The 10,421-nt window shown below is 39.3% G+C and overlaps 1 long non-coding RNA gene across 1 annotated transcript in view; it reads left to right on the top strand.

Moving 5' to 3' along the window:
• Positions 1-9,830, top strand: part of LOC149445591 (uncharacterized) — a 52,726-nt gene extending 42,896 nt beyond the window's left edge. Inside the window, exons 3-4 of the long non-coding RNA XR_016306385.1 lie at positions 7,381-7,467; positions 9,632-9,830. This is a non-coding gene — a long non-coding RNA (uncharacterized LOC149445591). The remainder of the gene's footprint in view (positions 1-7,380; positions 7,468-9,631) is intronic.
• The last annotated feature ends 591 nt before the right edge of the window (positions 9,831-10,421 follow it).

The raw sequence follows: 10,421 nt of genomic DNA, 5'->3' as shown, positions 1-10,421 counted from the left end.
GTGTTTTAAAGTTGCACTTTCTCTCCCTGGAGCAAAGGCTGCTTTTTCCTCTCCTGGAACACATAATGCATGGGTATTATGGTGTACTTAATGGTTTGCCTTGGCTTGTACTTAAAGTTACAAACTGTATCATATCTGAATGTTTAGGGTTATTGTAGATCCTACAGAAAATGTAAAATGGTGTTTGCAGGGTCTTGTGCTATGTTTAGCACCACTATCACATGATTATGTCATCCATTAGCAACCATCTTTAGTTTGGAAGTAGATACTGGGCTTGGATAATTTTTTGAACAAAGATGGCAATCACTGTTAAGAGAGGAAGATAAAAACTAACCTCTTTGAGGGGCAATAAGTACCTGTATTTGTTGCACTTATTACTTAGCATGCATGCCCTTGATATGAAAAACAATGCCAAATGGTAGGTGCACACCAAAAAAAATCTACTATATTAAAGCTTGCATTACTGTTGTTTATAATGTATTTCAATTTTACCTCTTGAAGATATTCAAGGGCTCACTTAAAGAAGAAAAAATGCTGCTGCCATCTATATTGTTATGCTATTATTTTTGCTTCTGTTTTGTGATCATCACTGACATTCATGTTGCCTGCGCCCATCCCCGTTTAGTTTGTAATATCATATGCTTACATGGACATAATTCTGAATAAAGTGTGTTTGGGTAACTCACTAAAGATTTGGATGACATTATTGTTGTTTAGCCCCTGTCACTTTATAATATAACAATAATGCTGGAAAAATTAATATTGCTGTAACATATTCACCATCCTAAATATATTTAGTCAGCAGAATCAGGTGCATTACTACAGTGTGGGTAAACATTTCTCTACCTGCCCTGTACTTGATATCACTAGAATGATCCTTGAAAAAGAACGTGGGTACTAGCATAACTTTTCTACCAGAAGAAACCCATAACCGAGTGTGGCACATAGGTTAAGTGGGGATAATTCACCTTTGTGTTGGCATGGATGTGGAGGTAGAGATACAATGTATCATATATGGTGGGAATGTCCTAAAATCCAAGAGTATTGGGGGAAAATAGTAAGTTTGATTAAAAAAATCTCAGAGGTAGAAGTAATAAAAGACCCACAGACTTGCCTTTTTCACAGTACCAAGCTTTCAGTCAAAAAATATAAAAAATATAAAAAAATCTGGTTTATTGTATTATTTGAATGCAGCAAAGGAATTGATACCCAAGTTTTGGAGGAGACAGGAGGTGCCGGAAATAAAAGATTGGGTGGACAGGGTAGATCAAATATGTAGATTGCAGGAACTTTACCATATGAATGAAGATAAGATGGAGAGTCACCATATAAGATGGAGCAAATGGGATGAATTTAAAAAATGAAAGTTAAATCTGGAGCTGATGGGGGATTAATATAGAACAATAAGGTCTCTATCTACTTGCTCTTTCTTTTGTAGAGATGTGTCTCTTAGAAAGGAATAGGAAATTGCAGAGTCGTGGGGGGGGGGGGGGGGGGTTTGAGGGGTGGGGGGGGGGGAGAGAGAATAGGTAGGAAGGGAGGGTTTGGGAGGGGGGGACATAGATGAAAAGATTGAAGTTTTCTATTTTTGATATGGTGATTATGTTTTCTATGTATAATTTGTTAATCTGAAAAACCAATACATTTTTAAATAATAAAAAAGAAGAAACCCATAAACATGACCTGACAGTCAGCTGATCTGATCATCTTTCATCTGAATCAAATGGCAACCTCGTGTTATTGGGCACTTGTAGACTACATTGGCTGGCAGATGTCAGAATGATGAGCAATTGGCTTGAGAAAACCTGTTAGGATTGCTATTATTCTCCTAAGAAGCCAGTGCCATTACCATCCACTTTCTTCTCTGCCTACTCCTATCAACACAGACATAATTTATAAAATACTGTATAGTACCATTGGGTGACTGTCTTGTGCCAGTATGTGGGAAAACACCTTATGCCTTTGTTGGAGGCAGGTGGCTAAAGATATCACAAGGTTTCTAAGAAATCCACATCTTAATCACTTCAAGTCCAGACACTTTCACCCCCTTCCAGTCCAGACAAATTTTCAGCTTTCAGCACTATCACACTTTGGGTGACAATTACTCATTCATGCAACACTGTAACCATATGAATTTTTTTTATCCTTTTTTAAGACAGCTTTCTTATGGTGGTATTTGATCACCACTGGGTTGTTTAATTTTTGCTATATAAATTTAAAAAATTCTAAAAATTAAAAAAATAATAATTTTTGGCTATGTTTTTGTTATAAAATTTTGCAAACAAATAATATTTCTTCATACGTTTAGGCCAAAATGTATGCTACATTTTGTGGGTAAAAATAATCCAAAACAGTGTATATTATTTAGTCTGTGTGAAAGCTATAGAGTATACAAATGATGGGATATATATTTGAAAATTGATCAGTTGAGAACTTAAAATGTCAGGCGCTGGCATGGTATATGGCAGTGATCAGGACGCTGGTATGGGGTATGGCTGTGATGAGGATGCTGGTATAGGGTATGGCAGTAATCAGAACACTGGTATTGGGTATGGCAGTGGTCAGAATGCTGGTATGGGGTATGGTGATGATCAGGACGCTGGTATGTTATATGGCAGTGGTCAGGATGATAGTATGGGGTATGGCGGTGATTAGAAAGCTGGTATGGCATATGGGGTGATCAGGATGCTGGTATGGGGCATGGTGGTGATCAGGATGCTGATTTGGGGCATGGTGGTGATCAGGATGCTGGTATGGAGTATGGTGGTAATCAGGGTGCTGGTATAGTGTATGGTGGTGATCAGGGTGCTGGTATGGTGTATGGAGGTGATGAGGGTGCTGGTATGGTGTATAGCAATGATCAGGGTGGTGGTATGGCAAAAAAATGTGTATTTATTATTTTTGTGCAAAAGGTGAACGTATCCTTTAATGATATTAGGCATATGGAAGACTTGATGTCCTCTTTATAGAATAATTAGAACCAAAAAAAAAAAATCATGTATTGCAGATTACCAGATTTTAGATATGGTGATTGACCTTCCCAGAAATGACCTTGTCATTTGCCACCTGTGAACATCAGTAAACTACAATTTTTCCCAGTCCCCATATAATGCAGCTGAACAAAGCAGACATGTTAAAAGTTTAGTCTAGGTCACCCTTTCTCAACCTTTTCAACACAGAGGAACCCCTGAATAACTATCCGGCCTCAGGGTACCCATGCTAAAAATTACTATAAATATACATCTCAAGATACATTAGTGTGATGGTGAGTGGAAAGAATGCTCAATACACATGAAGTCACTGGGAAGAATTACTCCTTTACAGATAGCTAAAAAGATCAATGGTTTCAGTGGGAACCTATCTGAGAGGTAGAAATTGCTCATTGTTTATCCACTTCCCGACCAGCCGTTGCATATAAACGGCCGGACGGTGGCAGTGCAGGGTCAGGTGGCCGTTTATAAACGGCCTCCCCGCACCCTGCTTGTGCGTGCTCCCTGGGAGGGCGCAGCACCGCGATCCGGTGCCCGCTCTGTCCTCCGGGCACAGTGAAACACCGATCGTCGGACGGGACCTCTGTACGAGGTCCCGATCATGTGATCACTGATTGGCCAATCAGTGATCACATGCAAAGTAGTAAGCAAGATGTCACTTGTGACATCATTGCTTACTACGTGTGAAATCTGTGAATGAGAGAGGTCACATGGTACAAGGCTATTCACAACAGCCTTGTACCATGTGACAAGCTCTGACCAATCACAGCTCACTCAGTACTTCTCAATGAGTGCAGGAATGCACACAGAGAGAAAGAGAAATGATTGCTTTTACATCCTATATGGGTATAAAAGCAATCAGTGTAAAAAAAATAAAATAAAATCTTCACACCCCCCACAAGTAGTACAGTGTCACCATGGTGACACTGTACTGCTAGGGTGACAGTATGTAAAAAAAAAAAAATTATAAAAAACAATAATATAAAAAAATAAAATAAAAATGTAAAATAAAATGTTTAAAAATTATAATTTTTGGTTATAAACTAATTTGTTTTTGTTTTTTTTTTACTAAAAAGATAACAGAATAAATTTTGGCAAAGATTTATGATGAAATATTATTTATTTGCAAAATTTTATAAAAAAAACACTTTTGTTCAAAATTTTTGGACTTTTTCATTTACATAGCAAAAAATATAAAAATCCCAGCGGTGAATAAATACCACCAAAATAAAGCTTTATCTGTCTCAAAAAAATGGTAAAAAATTAATTTGGGTACAGTGTTGCATGACTGCGCAATTGTCATTCAAAGTGTGATAGCGCTGAAAGCTGAAAATTGCCCTGGTCAGGAAGGGGGTAAAAGTGTCCGGTCTGGAAGTGGTTAAGGAACCCGTAGCAACGTCTGGAGGAACCCTAGGGTTTCATGAAAAACTGGTTGGGAAACCCTGATCTAGGTGGCATATACGGCTTCCTTCATACAATAAATAGGGAAAAAGTGTAGACATGAAGACACAAGAAGTGTGTCATTTGCAAAATTACTGGATGAAAAAAAAAAACTAATGCAACTACCACATCTAAAACAGATAAGCTGCAATATATTACATATTTGCTACTGAGTTTAGATACCCTTTGATGAATAAATCCAATGAATTTCTGAGAGCCTTGCAATATTTGGTAGAACATTAGTTAACAACAAAAGGCAAACATTTCTTAATTACATGTTTCCCTTGAACTTCGGAGACAGAATGCCAAAGGATATGCACAACCTGTGGAATTCTCTTTCTCCTTACCACTTTCTTGCTACACTCTTTTTCCTCTCTTATTTCCTCTTCCTTACTAGCTACCTGTACACCTCTGTTCCTTATTTCTTCTGTTTTATTGCTGTCTACATTTTTTCTATCTTGACTTTACTTTGCAAATTATGTTTAAATAATTAAAAAAAAATTTCTGATAACCAATGGATTATTTTGAGATAACAAATACATTCTTTGACAAAACATGAACAACAATATTTTGTTTTCATACATATACCTTGATATTAGCCAGCGGTATAGCTTTATCGGTTTGAATACTTATGTATCTTTTTATGCAAATTGGAAATTTACACTCACCGGCCACAAATTGCTAATCAGCGAATCATATGGCAGAAACTCAATGCACTTAAGCATGTAGATGTGGTGAAAATGACTTGCTGAAGTTCAAACTGAGAATTAGAATGGGGAAGAAATGGGATTTAAGTGACTTTGAACATGGCACAGTTGTTGGTGCCAGACGGTTGGTCTGAATATTTCAAAAACAGCTGATCTACTGAGATATTCATGCACAACCATCTCTAGATTTACAGAGAATGGTCCGAAAAAGAGAAAATATCCAGCGAGAGGCAATTGTGTGGATGAAAATGCCTTGTTGATGTCAGAGGTCAGAGGAGTATGGGCAGACTGGTTGCTGCGTTCAGAATTTGCTGTAAACAACATGAAAGCATGGATCCATCCTACCTTGTATCAATGGTTCAGTCTGGTTGTGGTGGTGTAATGATGTGGGGGATATTTTCTTGGCACTGGCAAGGTGTACCTAATAAAGTGGCTGGTGAGTGTATATGTGGATTTTACAGGATTTGGAAAAGAATTTAGAAAAAAAGGTGGACCAATAGAGATTGCTTATCCTGAACAGTGGGATCTCATAATTCTGATGTTAACCTCTACATAGAATATATAGTATTGTAATATTATTATACAGGATTTATATAGTGCCAACAGTTTGCTCAGTGCTTTACAATATAAAGGGAGACAATACAGCAACAATACAGTTCAATACAAGAGGGATAGGAGGGCCCTGCTCCTTGGAGCTTATAAACTAAGAGGGAGGGGCTAGTATGTTTTTCTTGTTCCGTATGGTCAACCATAAAATCAGTTACTGAGAAAAAAGAGAACATATACATGTAGAAATTCATTAATTACATAAACATATTTTTTGCAAAATCTTCCCTGCCTGGATTAATGCTACAGGTTCACACAAAATTCACACTGGGTGCAGCCACACTGAATAATTTTCTGCACCATCCGTACACACAGAGCAGTGCTGAGTGCTTGGACTCCAAACAGCTTCTATGCAGCTTTCTACAAAGGTGTTAGAGATCCAAATAACAAGCACCAGAAGGGCTGCTTTTCTAACAAGGTTTACAAATAAAGGTGTAAGATCATGAATCAGGAGGATCTAGTAAAATTTGGTGAAAATCATCTTTTCTAGACAAATTGCAGGTTTATGTCTTGTATGAAAATATGTATACATATTTGTGTAATCAGCAATGAATCATGCAATCCGTGTTTTGCCTGATTGCATGGATTATTGGATCTCTTGATTCTCCCCAGATCAGACAAAAGAAATGTAAAGTTTCTCACCATCCTAAACAACGTACCCTGTGCTGTAGTTCTTTGTTCAGAAAAAGGAAGATGTTGTTGTTTTGATATTAGGATCTTCCAGAGCTGTATAACGCCGATAATTTACACAATGCTTTACATAAATAATGTACATTTACTTCAGTCCCTGCCCTCGTGGAGCTTACAATCTAAGGTCCCTAGCTCGCATTCATACATACATATACTACAGCCAATTTAGACAGGAGCCAATTACCTACCAGCATGTCTTTGCAGTGTGGGAGGATGCCAGAGTACCCAGAGGAAACCCATGCAGGTACAGGGAGAACAATATGTATCTTTTCAAACCATATCTAGATTTAAGCAGGGGCGGACTGACCATTTGGAAACTCCGGCACTGCCCGAGGACCCGGGTTCAGTAGGGGGCCCCATGAGATGCCCCTGGTACCTTTTTCATAGACTTTTTTGAGTTTGGGCAACGACACAGGGGCCCCATGATCCCCTATTGCCTGGGGGCCCCATGAGTTGTCAGTCCGCCCCTGGATTTAAGTAATGTATGGTAGACACTATAGGGTGTCAGACAGTATTGGTTGATCTCACAGGGATTCCTTTGCAAATATTGACTTTCCTGAAAGTTGGCATTTGCCTAAGCTTAGGAACATCTAAACCCACATTCCATGGTATTTGGGACTGATGACAGGCTGCTCAGGCACAGAGGTGTGAAGATCAGGGTGGTGGTTTCTTTTCTTGTCATACCTAAAAACTTCTTTTCCATCACAGGCTAGAAAAGAAGTCTGGCCTCGTATAGTAGCTTATATTAATATTTACCTTTCACCTGTATTACATTTTAGCTGTTGGGTGAAAATCAACACAGAAAAAGCATAGTGATATGGAATTCAGACTTTCCACAGAATTACATTTCATTTGCAAAAAGTGCAATCTTGAAATACATATGTATGTAGGAATTGCCTTACTTATCAAAGGATTTTTCATTTTGTTCAATTATTTTTGTATTCCAGACACCCAGCACAGTTGGGCCAGTGACCTAAAAGCAGAAAGTTTATCAGCCTATGACTGGCTGTTTAAAGTGGACAGATGTTTACATGGTTAAGTGTGAATTGTACTTCTTTAGTAAATTATCCACACTGTCTTCCAACCACTAGGTGGGCATAACAGCATGAAATAACTGTAACTTGCAGTTGTTTCAATATATCTAATAACTATGAGGCTCTGTGACACTACTCTGCACTCTTACAGCTGAAAACTTCGCCAAGAAGTGAAAGTGCATAAATAACCCATTGACACATTGGGGGTTAATTACTAAGAATGGAGAGTGCAAAAATCTGGTGCATCACTGCATTGTAACCAATCAGCTTACAGGTTTTATTGTCAAAGCTTGAACATGCTGAAGCTGGAAACTGATTGGCTACCATACACAGCTGCACAAGATTCTGATTGCTCCAGTTTTAGTAAATGTACCATATTGTTTACTTTAATAATGCCTATTAAAAAAAAAAAACTCCCCTGCGTCACACCTGTTTTTGGATCATAGACACTGTCCCACCCAGTGGCTTACCTAACACATGTTGCACCCGGGGCTCGGGTGTTTAGTGGCACACTCAGTGCACTGAGCCAAATTGTGGGTGTGGTTAAATTGTGGGCGCAGTCAAACCCTGGATGCACTTGGGGCTGTGCTCCTGCATGGATGTCACACTGGGACTAGTGTCTGTATCTGTGCACCCACTGCATTCCAACTGACTTTAATGTAATTGCCTGCATGGGGATGCATGGAACACCTGTGTATCCCCATGTGTGTAAACACAGCCATAACATGGAGCTTGTTGCATATGATGTGAAAATGGCCTACTTGTCATGTGGGTTGGATAGCATGAAAGAGTAGATGTCAGGTATTTATTATATCTTTCACACAACCTGTCTCTCTGCTCCTGTTTGGAATTACTTGCAACAATTGATAATTGTGCCCATGTATGTTGTACTCTCCGATTCTATGCACACCCTTCAGGGCCCAGGCAGGCTCTCCCTCAGTCCAGGTTTTAGGTCCAGACTCTTTCTCCATGAATCTGGTAGGGCCTTCAGGCATCTCCCCTTCTAGACCAGGGCCTTCAGGCACTCTCTCTCCTATTGCAGGTCCTGCAGGCACCCTTCTGCTTGCCTGGGGCCTCCAGGCTCCCCCTCTCTTGGTCTAGGGCCTCTAGACACCCTCTATCCCAGTCTAGGGCCTCCAGGCACCCTCTTTCCTAGTCCAGGAACCCTGTGCCATACCCCTATCTCCTAGTCAACAGCTTCCTTCACACACTCCCCTCTCCTAGTCCATGGCCTCCTCCACACACTCACCTCTCCTAGTCCAGAGCTTTCTTCAGCACACCCCCCTCTCCTAGTCCACAGCCTCCCCTGCTACCCTCTTTTCCTAGTCCAAGGCCTTGTCCACAACAAACCCCCCCTTTTCTAGTCCAGGACCTTCTCCACAACAACCTCCTTTCTTCATCTGCAGCCTCTTCAACCCCCCCCTCCAGTCCAGGGGCCTTCACCACACAAACCCCCTCTCCTAATATACGGCTTACAGTTTGTGAGCTGCTTCACTTTCAGAAAAGGCACGTGGCAGTGTAATGCTGTGTGCGCGGGACTTATGCAGGAGGAGTGTAGCCTCACAGGGCACCAGTACTAAATCACTCCGCTCCTCCTGCCTACCCAATAGAAAAGCATTCTTGAGCAATGCTGCAGCTACTGTTGCTAAGTTGCTGGAGAAACCCATGTTCTGATGTTTGAATACCTCCAACTTCAACAGAGCACTGCACTCCTACACTTCAGCTAGAACATGCTGTCTAACTTAACCTCAATTCAAAATCCCTTTCAACTGGACTTCTAGAGATCCGTCCTTCTCACAAAACTTCCTTAACTCCCTACGCCCTGCACAACACTTAAACTGTGCCAGCAAACCTTTTTTCTCTTCTTTTTGTCATACCCAACTTATTTTCTACATCTATTTCCTGGACACCTTCTTCTATGCCCCCACCATAGTCCCCTCTCTACACTCCCCCATTCTTTGCAAAAATGTATTTTTCCCAAAATGTCAACTATCAGTTCTCTAATCCTGCAAAGAGCATGAGCATGTCTGTTACAATAAGTGTCTTGTTGTTAGTGATACTTTGTGGTTTGTGTGTGTAGGGTGTATTTACTTTAAAGTTTGTGAACATTCTACCTGTATGCTCATTTTCCTAGTTTAATTGTACAACCTCTTTTTATATTTAGGAGCATGTACCAATCCATCCATCTAGAATTTCAGAAAAATATTGACCTCAATTGGACAAGCCTCTACCAACGTAAGATGAAAACTATTATGACTCCACAAATGCCAACATTTTTTGTTGTAAAGTAATTTTGAAAACACAAAAATAAACTAAAGGCATAAGCCATTCAATAAAGAAAGCTTTATCCTTTGTACTTTGAATTTGTGTTCTTAATACAGTATCTGGGAAAATGTTGATCTCCTTCAGCAAATCCATGTATTCATATTCTGCTTAAATTACAATGGACTGCCATATTGCTGCCTAAAGTTTAGAGTTTATCTGTGTACTCACATGGCCTTGTTGTACAGGTAAGTGCATACATAAAATAAAATGCTAAATGACATCTGCATTGGATTTAGTGCTTTATAAAGAGAAATAAAAACAGTTTTCTTCTCAATATATATGTTTTTAAATCCATAGTGTTTTCATCTGCCAGGCAGGTGATGAAAAACACATTTTATTTACGTGGTTTTTTTTTTACAAATAATCTGAAAATACCCTGTACTGTTATGGAAACATTTCTTTTCAACTACATGAGGGTAGTGGGGAAAATAATGATCCTAAATGCTAACATAAAATGGAGAGTGACCGAGAAAATAGATAATGTGTATGCAAATTAGTAATTACATGCCGGAGAAAATTAAATGGAAATTGCACTGTAAACACATTGTCAACTACATAACACAATGAAATGTGCAAATTTTCTACTAGAAATAAAAAGAACACAAATTATTAATAAACAGGAGAAAAAA

Source organism: Staurois parvus, unplaced genomic scaffold (genome assembly GCF_062004578.1).
Source record: "Staurois parvus isolate SC_StPar_1 unplaced genomic scaffold, SC_StPar_1.0 ptg000717l, whole genome shotgun sequence".
Lineage (NCBI taxonomy): Eukaryota > Metazoa > Chordata > Amphibia > Anura > Ranidae > Staurois > Staurois parvus.
Note: the sequence above shows the minus strand (reverse complement) of the source record. Positions and strands in the feature narration are given on the sequence as shown.